Source organism: Ochotona curzoniae, unplaced genomic scaffold (genome assembly GCF_017591425.1).
Source record: "Ochotona curzoniae isolate NIBS_2020 unplaced genomic scaffold, NIBS_Ocur_1.0 scaffold_1037, whole genome shotgun sequence".
In the NCBI taxonomy this organism is placed as follows: domain Eukaryota; kingdom Metazoa; phylum Chordata; class Mammalia; order Lagomorpha; family Ochotonidae; genus Ochotona; species Ochotona curzoniae.
The window spans coordinates 21054043-21072802 of NW_024467083.1; the positions used below are offsets into that span (position 1 = coordinate 21054043).

An 18760-nucleotide genomic window follows, 5' to 3' on the forward strand; every position below is an offset into this window, starting at 1 on the left:
GGTAGCCATTTGCAGTATCATTCAACATTTTAACATTTCTTTACTTCATCCAATTCATTTTAACAAGTATTTATTGGAAGTCTACTGGTTCCAGTGTGATGGCTCAATGGGCTAATCCTCCATCTCCAAGTGCCAGCATCCCATATGGGCACTGGTTTGAGTTAGGCTGTTCAGCTTCCCATACAGCTCCCTGATTGTGACTTGGGAAAACAGTGGACGATGTCACACAGCCTTGGACCCTGCACATTCACAGGGAGCTAGATGGACAGTAAAGCAGTGCTCAGGTGGGATGCCAGCGCTGCAGGTGGTGGCTTAAGATGTTAAGCCATGGTGAGCTCCCACCTGCTGGTTCATGCTCAAATGTTTGTGTCATCACCACTGCCTTCCCAGGATCCGTGTTAGCAGGGCCTGCAGCCGGGACTTGAACCCAAGTGCTCCATCATGGAAAATGAATGTCCAAACCAGCATATTCTCTGCTGTGCTGAATGCTCAAAGCGACCACAACTTTTTAACATTGCATTTCTAAGCAAAACCTATTGTGTATCAACCTGACTCTTCTGCCAATTAGGGAGCTTATGGGAAAATTTTTCACAGTTAAAACCCTGAAATCAAAGGCTAAGTGGCGTTAATACCTCTAGTCCCAGTTTAAAATTAGACTGTTTTCTCTAACTTTTTCTCATGTTACACCTTGTATTTATATACTAACACTGTATTTTTTCTTCTTACTATAGGGAAAGCATGCATGTAGACCCCATCAAGGCTCCATCCCTCTCCCCCTCACCCTGGCTGCTTCATGTGACACAGAACATTGCCACCCACGTAAGCTCACCAAGCCAGCACCTGATCTCTAGGAGGATTCCATTTCTAACTGTTGATTTCAACCTAACAATGGTTCACTAAGTGTGTCACAAAAGGAACAAGATGGAAACAAAAGCGAAAATAAGATGAAATCCTGAAATCAGATTAGTCCTAGTGGCAGGTCACTGAGCATCTCCTTCAAGGAAGAGAAGAGCGAAATAAGAACAATGACAGAGGCTTAATAATGAAGTTGATGAACAAAAATACATTCGGGGCAATATAATATTGTGGCATGGCAGGTTAAACCGCTATTGGCAACAGCAGTATCAGACATCAGTATGATGTTTTAAGTTGTAGATGCTCTGCTTCTAGTCCAGCTCCCTACTAATGCAATTGGGAAAGCAGCAGATGGTGGCCCAAGAGCCTGTGTCCCTGTCTCCTATGTCGCATACCTGAATGGCTTTACCCTAACCCAGACCTGGCCATTGCAGCCATTTGGGCAGTAAACCAGCAGATGGAAAATGTCTCTCTCTGTCTGTCAAGTAGATAATTCTTTAAAAGGCCTTTTGGGGCCCAGCGTGATAACATAGTGGTTAATGTCCTCACCTTGCACACACCCGGGTCTCATATGGGTGTCGGTTCTAATCCCGGCCGTCCCGCTTCTCATCCAGCTCCCTGCTTGTAGCCTGGGAAAGCAGTTGAGGACAGCCCAAAGCCTTGGGATGCTGCGCCTGCATAGGAGACCTGGAAGAGCTTCTGGCTTCTCGCTTCGGATTGGCTCAGCTCCAGCCGTTGTGGCTGCTTGGAGAGGAATCATCAGATGGAAGATCTTCCTCTCCTCCTCTCTGTGTATCTGCTTTTCCAATAAATAAATAAATAAATAAATAAATCTTTTTTTTTAAGGCCTTTAGGCAGCATTGAGTTTGACATTAAGCTTTTCCTGGCTAGTTCTGGAAGGCATGTTCCCATCTTTGCTTGCAGGGGTGACCAGGAGGATTTCCTGCTGGTAAGTGGACAGAGACAAGCTGGAAGAGACATGTTTTGGACCAAGCATTAGACTCTCCCCACTCCTGTGAAGAGCACATTATGGGAGCCTAGACCCTTCTTTCTTCAGGAGTCAAGCGTCTCTAAATGATCAGTGCGAGTGGGAGTGGGGAAGAGATGCCAGGGGGAGGGAAAGTGACTTTACATGTTTTATCTTTTCTACTTTTTGGATTTTGTATTCAGGAATGTAGTGTTTATTCCAATCATGTTAGAGATGAGGTCTAGAAGAGAAATTTAAAAATTGAGTTCAGGTCTACACAGGGGGCAGGCCTCGGGATTCTTACTTCTTGGTACATTCAACTGTGCACTTTCAGTTTAGAATGCTCCCTCTCACTGTCCCCTAGCCCCCCAGTCCAAGTCCCCCTGATGGAATCTAAGCAGATCCACTGAGGCCTGAGCTCCTGTTTTCTTCCCATCAGCAAACCAAACATCTTGTAAAAACAGACCATGCTTGATTCGGGCCTGCCATGGGAATGACGGTGGTGAGCCAGCCCTGCTGTTTACCAGCTGCATGACCTTCTGCAGGGCAGTGAACGCTCGGGGACTTGGTCTCCTGACACATGGACTGCAGCAGGGGTCAGAGGGGTGCCTCACCTCTGGCCCTTTCCTGTCTGTTATTGTGTCATTTGGGACCTGCTGCTGGCGCTGGGGATTTCAGCTGCTGGAAAAACGCAGGTGGCGTTTCCTCGCACAGAGGCTGTGAAGGTGAGTCTGGGGCATGTGCGTTCTTCTGCTGGACCTTCTCTGCCTTCTGGACCTTCAGTTTCCCCCGGACCCTGGAGTTTTACTTGGTGAATTGCGCAAGGTGAGTGACCCACCGTAAACTTCTGCTTAGGATGCGGACCCTCTGCCTCTCCTAGTGATTGACAGAACTGTAAACAGGAAGCATAGCCTGTGGGCCAGTGTCTCTGACCTCTCTAAAGGGCGCTTGTGCTCCAGAGGAGAGCTCTGTAAGGCTCCGCCGGGATTAGGCAAGCTTTTCCTGTTTATTTAAAAGAACAACACAGAGATCTGTTTTACCGACTGGTTCACTCTCCCAAATGGCCAAAACAACCAGATCTGGGTCAGCCTGAAGCCAAAAGCTGAGAGCTCTATGTGGGTCTCAGGGACCACCGAGCACTTAGGTCGTCTTTTGCTGCCTTCCCACGCACAGTAGCAGGGAACTGGACCAGAAGCAGAGGAGCCAGGACCTGAATTGAAACTCTGATACGGAAGGCTGCTGTCACAATTAGTGCCGTTACGCTGGCATCTGCTATAGTCTTTGAAAGTCACTGACAATGGAAGGCAAAACAGACAAAGATGTTCATGACGACACTGATGAAAGTAATAACAGTAATAATAATAGTAAAAAAACACTTACTGGTCAAATATTGTGCTTTGTGAGAACTCAGAATGGCTTTAGCTTGGCACTCCAAAAAGAGGAGGTGGGGAGTGGAGAGGCGAGAGCCATAGCCTAGTGACTAAAGTCCTAGCTTGCATGTGCCAGGATCCCATTTGGGCGCTGGTTCATATCCTGGCTGCTCTACCTCGCTTCCAGCTCCCTACCTGTGGCCTGGAAAAGCAATCAAGGACTACCCAAAGCCTTGGAACCCTACACCTCAGTGAGAGGCCTGAAAGAAGGTCCTGGCTCCTGGCTTTGGAGCAGCTCAGCTCTGGCCATTGCAGCCACTTGAGGAGTGAATCAGCAGATAGAAGATCTTTCTCTTTGTCTCTCCTCTCTGTAATTCTGCCTTTCCAATAAAAATAAATAAATCTTTAAAAAGTATCTAGTTATTTATAAAGTTAGAATTACAGAGACAGAGGGAGACACAGAAAGAGAGAGAGCTGTTTCATCTGCTGGTCTGCTTTCCAAATGATTACAAAGGCTGGGGCTGGACCAGGCGGAGGCCAAGAGCCTGGAACTCCTCACTTGTTTCCCACCTGGGTGAAAGGGGCCCAAGCAATTCCTCTGTTTTTTCCAGGTCATTAACAGAGAACTGGATGGGAAATGGAGCATCTCAGACCCATAGGGGATGTTGCCATTGCAGACTGTGGCTTTACCTGCTGCACTACAAATAGCGTTCCCCACCCCCACCCAATACTTTGATTTGGAAGATTTTAGTGCATTTTCTGTCTCCTCTAAAGTAGGGAACTGGATGGGAAGTGGAGCAGCCAGAACATGAACTGGTGCCCATATGGGATCCTGGGTGGCTGCAATGTGAGAATTTAGTCATTAGGCTACTGTGCCAGATCTGAAATAAAAGTTCTAAACCGGCCACATTAAGAAAGGAGGAAGAGAGAAGACAGTTAACCTACAAACTAGCAATTATAGTCTTTTAATTAGTTTGGAATCGAGCCAGAGGTAGCTGTGGATGGCTGGAAGTGTTCATGGAGTGCTGCGTGCTCCTGCTTAGCACTCTGTAGCCGGTTATTAAGTGACGCCTCCTGGGCCTCCATGTCCTCGCTTGAGATGAGAAGTGGTGAGGACTGCGGCGTAGGTGTGTCTCCCAAGAGTCCCCGTGGTAGCCATCGAACTCCTATTGTGTGGCATTAAAAGGGCAGCAGCTGCAGCCAGCCTTGGAGTTGCGGGGCCCTGGAGAAGTGATCAGGAGTGAATGAGATCACCAGGGCAGCCCTACGGAGAAATTTTGATGGTTCTGCTGGAAGAGGGACCTGGAGACGCCACGCGCCTTTGGCCCTCAACCAACACCTCTGAGGCTGGACCTCAGCCATTGCTGTACTGTTAGCTCTTTTTTTTCCCCCACCACAAACCCAAGACACACGATAAGTGAGCCACAGGAGAGGTCTTTATTTCAGTGGGGGAATTAGCATGGGGCAGGGAGAAAGAGGAAGTAGAGAGAGAGAGAGAGAGAACAAAAGGAAGAGGCACCTTTATGGCCTCCAGGTGGGTGAGTATAGGAGTCAGGGATAAAGGCCTAAGGGGACTGATGGAGCACACAGCTTACTCAAGCAAATGGACCCTAAGGATACGAGACCTAGGGTATCTAAGGTAGTGCTGAGTAAGCAGATAGTCAAGCAGGTATTCAATGTGGCCACTGGGTCCAACATGGCAGGGTCAGTCTTGGGATTGCTGTTTGAGTCGCTCCTTACATGTATAGTTTGCCTTTTGCCTTGCCTTTACATGAAAGGCAAACTCCAGCATGAACTTTCCCGGCCCCCATGCTTGTAAACCGCAAATGTCCAGTGTGGACCTTAGCCTCTTCCTCAGGTAAGGATAGAGCCACCAGCCTGTCGCAGGCGCTGGGTGAGGGACTCAGTGGAGTTATATCCCCAGCACAGCACATCTCTGCTCACCTGGCTGAGTGACAGGCAGAGGAGGGTACAGCGTGCATGCCAGGGACACCTGCACAATTCTCTCAATTTTTCACCTCCTTAAAGAAACAAGAGGAGTGGGACTGTGCTGCGGCAAGTTAGGCATCCCACACTGGGGTTCCTGGGTTCACATCCCCTCTCCATTTTGGATCCAGCTTCCTGCTAAACGCATACTCTGAGAAGCCACGGGTGATGACTCAAGGCTTGGGTTTCTGCCATCCACCAGGAACCCAGATGGAGTTACTGGCTTCTAGGTTTGTCCAGGCCCAGCCCCAGCTACTACAGGAATTTGAGGAGTGAATTAGTATATGGAAAAATCTCCCTGGCTCTCTCTCTGTCCCTCTGCCTTTCAAACAGATAAACTTTTTTTTTTCTTCAAAGATTTATATATTTTTATTACAAAGTCAGATAGACAGAGAGGAAGATCTTCTGTCTGATGATTCACTTCCCAAGTGGCTGCAATGGCTAGTGCTGCACTGATCTGAAACCAGGAGCCAGGAACTTCTTCCGGGTCTCCCACACAGGTACAGGGTCCCAAAGCTTTGGGCCGTCCTCTACTGCTTTCCCAGGCCACAGGCAGGGAGCTGGATGGGAAGTATGGCTGCTGGGATTAGAACTGGAGCCCATATGGGATCCTGGCGCATTCAATGTGAGGACTTTAGCTGCTACGCTATAGTGCTGGGCCCCAGATAAACATTTTTTAAAAGATAATGAATTACAGTTTAAGAAAAAAAACAAGTCCTCAAAAATATTTATAGAAAGTGTATATTATGGGGTAAAAGCTATGCATGGGTTGCAAAATTATTTTTAAACATTTAATTTAGTTTCATCAACTTAAGGAGAATGACACAGAGAGATCTTCCGTCATCTGATTCACTCCACAAATTCCAGCAATATCTTGCCTAAAGCCAGCAGAAGCCAGAGCCAGGAATTCCATCTGGGTACTTGAGCCTCCATTTCTTGTCTCCCAGCAGGAAGCTGGATTGGAAGTGCGTTAGGCAGGACTCAGACCTGTGTGCTGATGCAGAATGCGAGCTGATATAGGCATGGGAGCGTCCCATGCAGCACCTCACCCCGCCGTGTCAGAAACGCCTTCCCCTCAAACACTTTTTACACTCAAATGATCTTCGCTTTTAATTCCATTTACCAGGCGTAGATGGTGGTGGTGGTGGTGGTGGGTATCCTTTTATAACAAAAATAAGGGCACAAAATTAAAAGATACACTGGAACATGCTGGACACTGGGAATGAGATAACTGCAATACATCTACGAAGACAGACATTTCCTGGTAACAATACGGTCACAATTTCAGGTCTAGTTTCTCTGCACACATGTGTCTTCCCTAGGCAGAATACTTTTGTTTTTCATTTTTTTTTCCTTTATTTTTGACAATCTTTACATAGTTAATGAGGGTAAAAAGGTTCAAGGGCTACAAGAAAGTGGGTAAGACTATCATTTCCACACATTTTTTTTTCTATATCTGGGGCAAAGGGGGGTACAGGGAGAAGCCCCACCCAGTCTCCCACCTACCCCAGGTCCCCAATGTGGGGCATGCTCTGAGGGTCTTGCTCAAGTGGTTTTGATAGTTCACCAGTTATGAATTGCTGCCAGTCTCGCCATTCCAAGCACGATGAGGTTGCTGAAGACTCTACTGATTGATGTAGTCCATCTTAGAGAGGCAGAACACTTTTATGTGGAACTTTCTAGATCACCCTTGTTAAGAAAGAATCAACAATACAGAGCAAAGCCTTAACAGCCACTCTACTCTGATTCTCCCAGCCTCTGGCCCCTCACTCATTCTCCATCCTTCCCACCAGAGTGAGCCATCAGAGATCATTCTGATGCATATTCCAGGACATTTTTTCCCCCTAAGGAAAGGTTCACCTTGTCATCCTTAAGGTGTCCTCTTAAGAGAAAAAGAAACTCTGAAAAGAGGACAGAGAAATTAGGATTTGGTAACCTACAAATCATTTTTGACCTGAACCTTTTCAAAATGCAGCAGGCACAGCTGCCATCTGAGCTGCCCGTGGTTTCCAGGACAGGGCATGTGGCCACCTTTGCCTCCGTGAATGGTGTTGACTAACGGGCCCTGGCGCTGGCCCTCCTGCCAGACAACCCAGCCCTGCAGTGCTGACAAGTCCGCTAGCATCCTTCCTATCCGGGTTTTTGTTCTTTAGGCTGGTCACTGCCCCAGAGCCCTCATCAGGGCTTGGAGTATGAGCTTCCGGGACACACAGCAAGCAGCAGGGACGCATTTGCTCTCCCTCTCCCTCCCATTCTACAAGGCAATGATGCCAAGGGCAGGTCCAGGCGAGGTCAGACAAGGTTACATCAGAAATACTGCTGCTATATTTACCCCCCAACACACACCCCTTGCCCTTCAAGTAAAGCAGGTTATAGGAGGAGAAGCAGCAGAGACCAGCTGTCCTGGGCATCCTCCGAGAACAAAAACACTGCATGTTCAAGTTATGTGTGACTTTGCCTTGCAGTCAATTTCTCTGGGGGTGAAACCTCCTTTTCTTTTTTTATATCCTCTCTCAGGAGAGTTGTCCACATGCATTGCTTCAAGCTAGCCTGAGAACTGCAGTTGCTATTCAGGACCTGTCACCACAACCTTCCAGATGACAGAGAATGTGTAGTTGAGTCATCACTACCGTTGCTCTTGTTTAGAAATGTCCATATTGCTCTCTGAAACAACCCCCCTGCACAAATAGTTTTGATTGTCCAAGCCTCACTTTGCTGCTCCAGGATGAAATAGAAAGGATCCTTCCTGCTCCACCTTGAAGGGGTGCTGTGAAGGGAATAGTGAAAGAACAGTGGGTGATAACCCAGATTAGATTTCATGCAACAAATGACCCACCTTCACCATACCCACCCCAGGAGGGAAGATACTGGACTAATAAGAGTTCGTACCTGCCCTACAGTAGTTTACAATCTGATAACTGGGTCAAAGACAAATTTACCCAGAACCATAACCCCAGGCAGCAACAAATTTAAGATTCTTCAGTTTCTGGTGAGGGAATGCTGAAGGAAGGAGATTAGGGGAAGGAAGCTTCAAAGGGAGAAGCAGCATTTGGGAAAGGAGGGAACAATAGGACATTCTAGAAGCACAGAATAAAGAAATGTGTAAACAGCAAGAGTCCAGGATGTGTTCAGGGGACAGCCATCTGGCACCTGTTGAGAAACAATAGGTGATAAGCTGGATTCTTCTCCCGGAGGCTGGGTCTGTACTCATTCTCTAGGTAATGGAATGTCACTAGTGTTCTAGTTGAGCAGGGACGTGATTCACGCAATCTTAAGGGCAATCAGTCCGGTAGCTGTGTGGTAGTGGTGGTGGTGGGACAGATTGGAGGGATAAAAACCTATATGCTTTCACGAGGGTGATGGCAGAGCACCCCAAAGTCTTCCTTGACCGGTGAGGTCACCCACACAGAACCTGTGCATCACACTGCTGTTCAGAAGCTGCAGGACCCAGCACCTGCAGATTCCAGATTTACACTAAAGCAAGTGTGCTTCCCAGGGGTCTCCTTTCCTCGCCAAGCATTCAAAGGGAGAGTGGCCTTTCAGATGGAAAGAGACCAGAGGACATTCCAGATGGAGAGAATGAAAACTGCCTGGCTCCCCTTCAGAGGGTGAGTTTCATGAGAATAGGGCCTTTGTTCTCCTTGCTCTTTCTTTCCGCGTTCTGTGGCTGAGGCCCAGGGGCCTACACACTACCTCCAGCCTCCCTGTGGGCCTCACTCAGGATGCATGGACTGACACACGACCTCTGCTCCCAGCCAAGGGTTGTTGGCTCAGCTTTTGTTTCAGCGTTTTGGGCACCATCTGAAACATCCAGTTAACTCAGAAGATGAAAGGGGTTTCCTTGGCAGGCAGGTGAGGAATGAGATGTATGTTCCTGGGACAGAAATCCTTTAAAAAACTTTACCACACTTGTCAAATAGCTCCTATAGGTCAAGAACAAGCCTTGAAATACATTCTCTTATTGCATTCACTTGTCTCTTTTATGAAATAGCCACTATTGTTTTAAAAATTAAGAAAATGATACACAGAAAAGTTCAATAATTTGGTCAATAAATAGCCCATGTCCAGCAGTTGTCAGGATTTTCTGCTGTTAAAGTGTGTTCTTTTGGGGGCAGATATTTGGTACAGCAGTCAAGAGGCTGCTGCGATCCCTGATCCGTATTGGAGTGCCTGGTTCAAGTCCCAGCTGCTTCATGGAGTTCAGCTTCCTGCCAATGTACTCTGGAAGGCAACAAGTGATGTCTCAAGTACTTGGGACTCTGCTACCCATGTGGAAAGCCCAGACTGAACTGTGGCTCCTGTCTTGACCCAGCCTCAGCTATTGTGGGCACCTAAGGAATAAACCAGCAGATGACCAGTTTCCATGTCACTCTCTCTTTTCTTTGCTTCAAAAATTTGGTGTGGTGGCCTAGAAGCTAAAGTCCTCACCTTGCACACACTGGGATCCTATATGGAAGCTGGTTCTGATCCCGGCAGCCCCGCTTCCCTTCCAGCTCCCTGCTTGTGGCCTGGGAAGGCAGTTGAGGATGGCCCAAAGCTTTGGGACCCTGCACCTGGGTGGATGACCCGGAAGAAGCTCCGGGCTCCTGGCTTCAAATCAGCTCAGCTCCAACCATTGCAGCCACTTGGGGAGTGAACCAGTGGATGGAAGATCTTTCTCTCTCCTTTTCTCTGTAAATCTGACTTTCCAATAAAAATAAATAAATAGCCTTGGGATCCTGCACCTGTGTGGGAGACCTGGAAGAGGCTCCTGGCTTCGGATTGGCTCAGCTCTGGCTGTGTGGCCACTTGGGAAGTGAACTATCGGACGGATGATCTTCCTCTCTGTCTCTCCTTTATATATCTGACTTTCCAATAAAAATCAAATTAATCTTTAAAAAAATTAAACTGTGATATTGTTATTCTTGAATCACGATAAACTGCTGATTGCATCTGCAGACTCTAGATATCGGGGCCGGCATAGTGGCATGTCAGACTAATCTTCCGCTTGTGGCATTGACATCTCATATGGCTGCCAGTTCAAGTCCCAGCAGCTCCACTTCCCATCCAGCTCCCTGCCTGTGCCCTGGGAAAGCAGTCAAGGACGGCCCAAAGCCTTGGGACCCTGCACCTGCATAGGAGACCCAGAAGAAGCTCCTGGATCTTGGCTCCAGATTAGCCCAGCTCTTGCTATTGCTATCATTTGGGTGGTAAACTGTGTGTGTGTGTGTGTGTCTTTCCGTTTCTCTCTACATTACCTGACTTTCAAGTAAAATAAATCATTCTCTCCCTGCAAAAGAAGAATGTAAAATCAAAGCAACATATCTTCAGTTCTTGCATCCTACCCTGTCCTGTAACACAGTGGGCCTGCACATTTAGGTCTGTCCCTGTGATGTTAGGTTTTGTGTTCAGAGGTCAAATGCCAAATTTCAAACCTTTTCACTGGAGGAGAGAGAGGATGGATCTCAATGCTTCTAAAGATTTTAGCCAGCAAACAAATATCATTTCTAAATTCATTGATTCTTCTTGCTTTAAGGCAACCCTTGCTGGCAGTCCTGACAAAATCCAGGGTAGCCAAATGTAGGCCTTTATTATTAAAAATAATTAAGGCTGTAGTTGAAAATACATAGGTAAATTACTTCTGAAAGAAGTATTTATGGGTCCAGTGCAATAGCCTAGTGGCCAAATCCTCACTTTACATCTGCCAGGTCCCCATATGGGCACTGGTTCGTGTCCTGGTTGCTAGTCCACTTCTCATCTAGCTCCCCACTTATGGCCTGGGAGAGCAGAAAACGGCCCAAATCCTTGGTACTCTACATGGGAGACCTGGAAGAAGCTCCTGGTCCCTGGCTCCTAGCTTTGGATCAGCTTAGCTCTAACTGCTGTGGCCACTTGGGGAGTGAACCAGTGATGAAAGATCTTTCTGTATCTCCTTCTCTCTGTGTACATACCTTTCCAATAAAAATAAACAAATCTTTTTAAAAAAGAAGTATTTATTACACTATAAATTAAACTCAACTTAATTTTCAAAACCAGCTACATGACTGAATACAATATGTTATAGAATATAACAAAACTCATTTTCAGTAGTAAGTTGGCAAATATTCTATATTTAATCAAGAATATGTATGACCTTTTCTACCCCCTTAAAAAGATGCCAGGGTACCCTCAGTCCTCGCATCTCCATTGCGCCTCCCAGAACCTCCAGGCTGGTGGTCTCGGGGGATAGTGACATCTCAGGACCCTTGTTGGAGACCACCCCGCTCCCTTTCTGTTAGAACACTGTCAAGTGCTTTTCTGTGAAAGCTCCTTTTGATGGGAAGGGAGTTCAGAAAAGGAGGAGAAGGCAGGGTGCTCCAGTACCCTGAGAGGGAAGAAGGGATGGAGGAGAAAGAAAAGGAGAGAGAGGAGAGCTGCGAGCATGTTCTCTGGCTCTAAGCATCACCTTACTGCCTGGAGTCACCGGACTGGCAGCCTTTCTTGGTTCCCTTGGAAAGGCACTGTGGTGGTGGAGAAGGATCATAAGAAAGGCATTTGAGTTTCAACTCCTGCTGCTTCTCCCCACCTGGGTGGCTAAGTAAGTGAGAGGGGAGTTTTAAAAACTCCGCAGTGTTGCCTAATAGCCCTTGTTGAAGGTCTTGAGAGCTACCTTTGTGTATTGGTTCGAGGCTCCAGAATTACACAACTCTCATAATTCACATAATTCCTTTATGACATTCGGGTCTGGTTGAAATAAACCAAGCAAGACCTCAGATACTTTCAGTTGAGATAAAGTGGGAGCCAAACAACAGATCCTCACCTTGCTAAGTCCGCTGCTCCTCTGGGAAGATGGGGTGCTGACTAAGTCACCACACTGTCAGGATTTTTCAATCCCTTTTTCTAACATCATCTCCATCAGCACTTTTAGACTTAGAAGGTAATTGTTTTCAACAGAAAAATCTCAGAGAATGAACCTAGCAACTTTAGTTCAAATTGGATCTAAAGGCATGGATGTTGTTTATTTCTGTTTTTGAGTCCTCATTCCAAGATCTTCTGGTTGGAGGCCTGATCTTCCAGGAGGGGTCTGGTTCTCCACTCCACCCCATCCTCCCCACCCCGACTCCCGCCACTCTCCCGGTCCAAGCTCCTGGTCCCCTTTCCTGTTTTTTTGTTTTGTTTTGTTTGCCAGAGGCCCTAGGCCGGGCTAAAGCACCAGGGCATATCTAAACAACGGCTCCAGCTCCCTAACCGCCCCAGGTTTGGGGGCGTGGCACATGAGGGAAGGGCAGGGGGATGGGAGGTGTTTGCTCTGCTGCTGTAAGCTGTTTGTCACAGTGCCACCTGCAAGTTTGGGGGAGTGCCACCCTCTCACAGTGCCACCTGCAAGTTTGGGGGAGCCTCTGGGTTTCAAAGCGAATCCAATCAAACTAGGCAACCTGATTTCATTACAATGCATTTCAGCATCCGAAGAATGAATCAGGTAGATGTGGGCTGTCTGTTGGCCCCACGGAGAGGGACACTTGGGAAACAGGTTTGGTCAGCTGGGGGTGGTCAGATACCTTTCTCCAATTCGAGCATATCTCAGATATAGGAGTTGAAAATGTGCAACTGTTTGGCAGATTTCCCTAAAATTGGTCAGGAACTCTCTACTAACACAACACAGCAGTAAGACCATCCCTGGGCAGGGTCTCTGCTTGACACTTCTCTCCAAGAAGCCTTTCCACCACACTCCAGGCAGCCTTAGGGCTGCCTACAGGCCCGAAACTCCAAGGAGGCTCATTCCAGAGCAAGTATTTCTCAAGAGATGTTTTTCTCTTTTTTTCTTTCTTCCTCTCTTTTTCTTCCTTCCTTCCTTTTCTTGCATCATCTGTTAAAAAAAAAAAAAAAAGCTCCCAAGATTGACTTTTTTTTTAAAGATTTAATTTTTTTATTATTATTTTTTTTTTATTGGAAAGGCGGATATACAGAGAGATGGAGAGACAGAGAGAAAGATCTTTCCTCCGATGATTCACTCCCCAAGTGAGCACAACGGCCGATGCTATGCCGATCTGAAGCCAGGAGCCTCTTCTGGGTCTCCCACGCAGGTGCAGGGTCCCAAAGCTTTGGGCCGTCCTCGACTGCTTTCCTGGGCCACAGGCAGGGAGCTGGAAGGGAAGCGGGGCTGCTGGGATAGAACCGGCGGCCATATGGGATCCGGGGCGTGCAAGGTGAGGACCTTAACCACTGTGCCACCATGCCGGGCCCCCAAGATTGACTTTAAAATGTTTAGAGGGTCGCAGTTGTGGCATAGCAAGTTAAGCCATTGCCTGCAACACTTGCATCTCATACTGACCCTAGTTCAGGTTCCAGCTGTTGTACTTCCGATCTAGCTCTCTGCTAATACACCTGGTAAAACAGCAGCAGATGGCCCAAGACCTTAGGTCCCTGTCATCCATGTTGGAAACCTAGGTGGAAATCTAGGCTCCTGGCTTTAATCTGGCCCACCCAAGTTGTTGCAGCCATTTTGGGGGTGAATCAGCAGAAGGAAGATCTCTGTCTCTAAATTTCTGTAATGCCGTGTTTTAAACAAACAAATAAATAAAGACATATATATTTAAAAATTTTTAAGTTTTATTTTGTTTTTATTTGCAAGGCAAAATTACCAGAGAGAAGGAGACACACATACACATAGAAAGATCTTCCATCTGCTGGTTCACATCCCAAATAGTTTCAATGGCCAAAGCTGAGCCAATCTGAAGTACCTTCTGAGTTTTCCATGTGGATTCAGGGGCCCAAAGAGTTGAGCCATCCTGGGATGCTTTCCCAGTCCACAAACATGGAACTAGACAGGAAGCAGAGCAGCCAGGACACAAACCAACGCCTATATGGGATGCTGGCACCACAGGCCAAAGCTTGACCTTCTGTGCCACAACGTCAGCCCCTTGATTTCATATTTTAAGTTAATTAGTTAATTAATTAATAATTAATCTATTTGAAAGGCAAAGAGAGAGGAAAGAGACAGAGAGAGATCTTCTGTCTGCTGTTCATTTCCCAAATGGCTACAACAGCCGCGACTGTGTTGAGCCAGAAACTAGGAACTCAGTATTAGTCTCCCACATGGGTGAAAAAAACTAAAAACTCAAGTCATCTTCCCCTTCCTTCCTTGGAAATCAGGTTGCCTTCCTTCCCTTCCCCTTCCAGCAGGGAGCTGGATCAGAAGTGGCACAGCTGAACCAGCGTCTGATATGAGATACTGGCGTGATAAGCTGAAGCTTAACCTGTTGTACCACAATACTTGCCAGACCTTGACTCGGCTTGCTCATCTATAAAATGAATGTATGTTGTATTTGAAAGGCAGAGTTACAGAGACAAATGGAGGGAAGTGGTAGTGGAAGAGTCTTCCAACAGCTTGTTTACTCCCCAAATGGCTATAATAGCGAGGGCTGGGATGGGCTGAAGCCAGAAATTAGGAGCTTCATCTGGGTCTCCCACATGGGTGTCAGGGGCCCAAGAACTTGGGCCATCTTCTGTTGCTTTCATAGGTACGGTGGCGGGGATCTGGACCAGAGTGGGGCAGCAGCCGGGACTCAAAAAGCACCCACATTGCCAGCCTATGTGTTTTGCTTTAAAATGTGAGCCGTGGGGTTCAGTTAATAAGTCACTGCTTGCCTTGGCTGCTAATCCTCTCCAACACCGACCATCAGGGTTGCTTGTGAGCCCCAAAATTAGTTCAGACAGACAGAGACTAATAAAGGTCAGCTAGTTGATGATCACTCAGCTTGTACCTTACTGATCAGGCTTCCCATTTGGCTTTGCAGATAGACAGAGAGAGACACTGATATAGAAAGTCTGGAACAGCCAGGGAAAAGGCCAACTAGCCTACAATCACTCAGCCTGTACTTAATGGTCAGGCTCCCTACATGCTTCTCCTGGACTTTACTAGGTAGGATGTAGAATCAAATTCTTCCTCACTCACTAGGTTATTGGGGATTTCCCTATTCACCTGCCTAAAACTTTTCTATTCTTCAATTGTTAAAATGCAAAGTTCTGTAAAACCGTGCTTAATTACTATATATTGCAAAGTTTAAATTGTGGCTTAAGAGTCCCCCCCCCAAAAAAAAACTTTAACAATTTATGACTGTTAATGCTAAACAAGATGTAACTGAGTAGAAAAATAAATAAATGCTGTCACCCACTAGTAGGCCATGTCATCGATTTGGTTTGTTAGAACTGGCATCTTAAAATCAAAGTTAGGGTCCAGCATTGTGGCAGAGAAGGTTAAGCCACCTCCTGTGAGGTCAGCATCCCATGTAACAGCATGTGACAGATCATGTACCAGCTGCTGCACTTGCAGTCCAGCTCCCTGCTAACGTGCCTAGGAAAGGCCGCAGGAGATGGCTCAAGTGCTTAGGCCCCTGCCCCCCATGTGAGCAATCGTGATGAAGTTGCTGGATTCTGACTCTGGACTGGCCCAGCCCCAACTGTTGCAGCTACTTGGAGAGTAAGCCAATAGATAGAAGAGCTCTCTCCCTCTCACTGTGTCGCCTCTCTGTGTAACTCTTTCATCTTTTCAAAACATTAATATCAGAGTATATAATTTGTGATAATTCCATGAGACTTGGTTTAGGCTTTGCTTATTAAAAAAGACAAAATTGCCACCATTTAGGGTTCTAATTGGCTTTATTTGTGATTCTAGAATTCAGCAACACTTCATCTCATAAAGCTGAGTAAGGGCTCCGGTGACCTGAGAGGGAGAAGTTGGCCCTATAGTTGGAGAGGAAACAAATACAGAATCCAGTTACCTCTGTGCAAGGTGGGGACAGACAGAACAATAGCAAAGTAGCTGCTTAACTGATATGTCATTTCAAGTTAGTTTTGTGTAAGATTAACTTCATTATCAGGCCCATTGAAGCCATCCTGTTTACAATAGTTGACTGTTATCTCTCCAATTCTGAGTTCTTTGAAAGTCGCTAAACAGGGTTGATGACATGGAATTTTCACCTGGGGGGTGGCTCCATTTTTTGGTTTTTAGCACTGTCTGTCAGGGGAACCTAGTGCAAGCACTTGGTGCAAAACAATGGCCTGTGGTTTTACTTCAACAACTTGTACTGCAGGCCTGGGGTTAAAGGTACATCTTACAGATGTGGGGGGTGGGGGAGTCAGATGATAAGGCCTCTTTCATCTCAATCCATGTAAATTTTTGCAGGAGGACTTCAAGGTGACCACCTGAAAGAGTGGGGAGCAGGACAGGCAAGGAGTTGAAGAAAAGACATTGGAAAAGTTCAAAATGGCAGTCAACCATGGAACTGAACTGGTGGAAGTGAGAGAACAAGAGAAGAGGGGAGACGGAGGCTCCCCAAGGAGGACAGAGTTCTGTCCAGTCCAACAATCAGGGCTTAATCTTTCCGCTGCCTTGATTTCGCTGACTTGGCAAGAACGTGATGTTTTCCTGGCGCTGTTCCCTCCGGTATGGCCCCCTGCCCCGCCCCACCTCCTCAACCTGCTGATTCTCACTCCCCCACCTCCACCCCTTGCCCCACCATCTTGCTGGAGCAGGTGTCAGGCCTCATGGCCACCACAGGAGTCTCACTCACAGCTCTTTCTACGCAGATTTAGTGGGTGGTCAGTTGTACAGGTTCCCGACGCTCACAGAGCTGAGAGGCCTACATCTGGGATGTGGAGTTAGTGTGTGTGTTTGGGGGGAAGCTTGTAGGAAGAGGGCCAGGCATAGGTCCACTAAGGGAACACATCAGTACCAATGGAAAACACACATTCTGGGGCAAAGGCCTTGGCTCAACAGTCTAATCTTCCACTTAATAGTGCCAGCATCTCATGTAAGAACTGGTTCAAGTCCTGGCTATTCTGCTTCCCATCCAGCTCCCTGCTTGTTGCCTGGGAAAGCAGTCGAGGATGGCCCAAAGCCTTGGGAGCCTGCACCCGCGTGGGAGACCCGGAAGAAGCTCCTGGCTCCTGGCTTTGGATCAACATTGTTCCAGCCATGGCAGCCACTTGGGGAGTGAATCGAAGCAGACGGAAAATCTTTCTGTCTCTCCTCTATAAATCTGATCTGCCTTTCCAATAAAATAAATAAATAAATAAATCCTTTAAAAAGACATACATTTTAATCCCAACCATTGCCTCAGTTCACCTGAAGAAAAGGAAGGATTTTTAAATTGAAAATGTGTTGGGGGAGCGGTGGTAGTAGCAGCGACTCTGGCGGCTTGGGGCTCTGTGCAAGTACCGTACAATCACCATGAGCCAGAAGCTCTTCAGGTTCTCCCTCACCTGCTCTGCAGTCTCAGTGCACCTGCGCAGGAACATCAGTGTAACAGCTTGGTCCTGTGAGAAACTCCTTGCGGACCAGATCAGAGAATGCAAGCGGCAGGTGTCAAGAGTGCGTGCTGATGCAGGTGCAGAGACCAGCAAGATCTGGAGAGGGTGCTTTGTAAGCCGAAGCAAATGTTTGCTAAAGCAGGCATGAATACATTCCATACCTTCAATAAATATTCTAAAAGTGAACCAACAGGCACCTGATCTCGTCTCCTACAGGGGAAGCTCAGCCCTAAGAAAAGAAGACATGAGGCCTTAATGAACGGTGTGCACTGGCACTTCAAAGAACCTCGCAAGAATGGATGTGCTCAAGGCCCACGGGAGAGATGATGCCAGTGCCCGGACAAGCCTGCCCCAGGATCTCAAGGTGTGCGGGCTCTCTGCCAGGATGCCAGGATTCTTCTCCTTTGCCCCTGACCAGCGAAGTGAGTCCATTGACCTTGGCCCTCTAGCTTGCTCTCTCTGTCTCACATTCTTACTTAGCTGTTCAATGAGCGCTCAGGTACATGAGAATGGCTTCCAGTGCCAGGCACGGTTAAAGGTACTTTACATAAATTAAAAAGCTGTAATAGTGGGGAAAGAAGTAGCACTGCGGGCCCAGGGCGCTGCAAGCCAGGAGGAGCAGGCATGCAGCCTGCTGAGTGTCTTAATGCTGTTTTGTTCTTCTGTTGTGGTTTTTTTTTTTTTTTTTTTAAGATGTATTTATTTTTATTGGAAAGGCAGATATACAGAGAGGAGGAGAGACAGAGAGGAAGATCTTCTGTTCAATGCCTCACTCCCAAGCAGCCACAAACGCCAAAGCTGAGGTAATCCCGGCTGCTCCACTTCCCATCCAGCTCCCTGCTTGTAGCCTGGGAAAGCAGTTGAGGACGGCCCAAAGCCTTGGGACCCTGCACCGGCATGGGAGACCTGGAGGAAGTTCCTGGCTCCTGGCTCTGGATCACTTCAACTCTGCCTGTTGCAGCCACCTGGGGAGTGAATCATCAGGCAGAAGATCTTCCTCTCTGTCTCTCCTCTCTGTATATCCGCCTTTCCAATAAAATAAATAAATAAATACATCTTTAAAAAAAACTTTTTAAAAGATTTTAATTTATTTCTATTGGAAAGTCAGATTTACTGAGTGAAGAAGAGACAGGTCTTCCATCCACTGGTTCACTCCCCAAGAAGTCATAATGGCTGAACCTGTGCTGATCCAAATCCAGGAGCCAAGAGCTTCTTGTGGGTCTCCCACACAGATGCAGGGTCCCAAGGCTTTGGGCTTTCCCAAGTCACAAGTGGGGAGCTGGATGGGAAGCGGAACAGCTGGACACAAACT

At 47.2% G+C, this 18760-nt stretch overlaps 1 long non-coding RNA gene across 3 annotated transcripts; it reads left to right on the forward strand.

Moving 5' to 3' along the window:
- Positions 1-727: 727 nt before the first annotated feature.
- Positions 728-17866, forward strand: LOC121168768. Of its 3 annotated transcripts, none has more exons than XR_005885745.1 (5): positions 728-819; positions 2262-2647; positions 15812-15928; positions 16322-16582; positions 17665-17866. It is a non-coding gene; the product is annotated as an uncharacterized LOC121168768 (long non-coding RNA). The 3 variants fall into 3 exon arrangements; XR_005885746.1 differs by having other exon boundaries at positions 2262-2547; XR_005885747.1 differs by lacking the exon at positions 2262-2647.
- Positions 17867-18760: the final 894 nt, after the last annotated feature.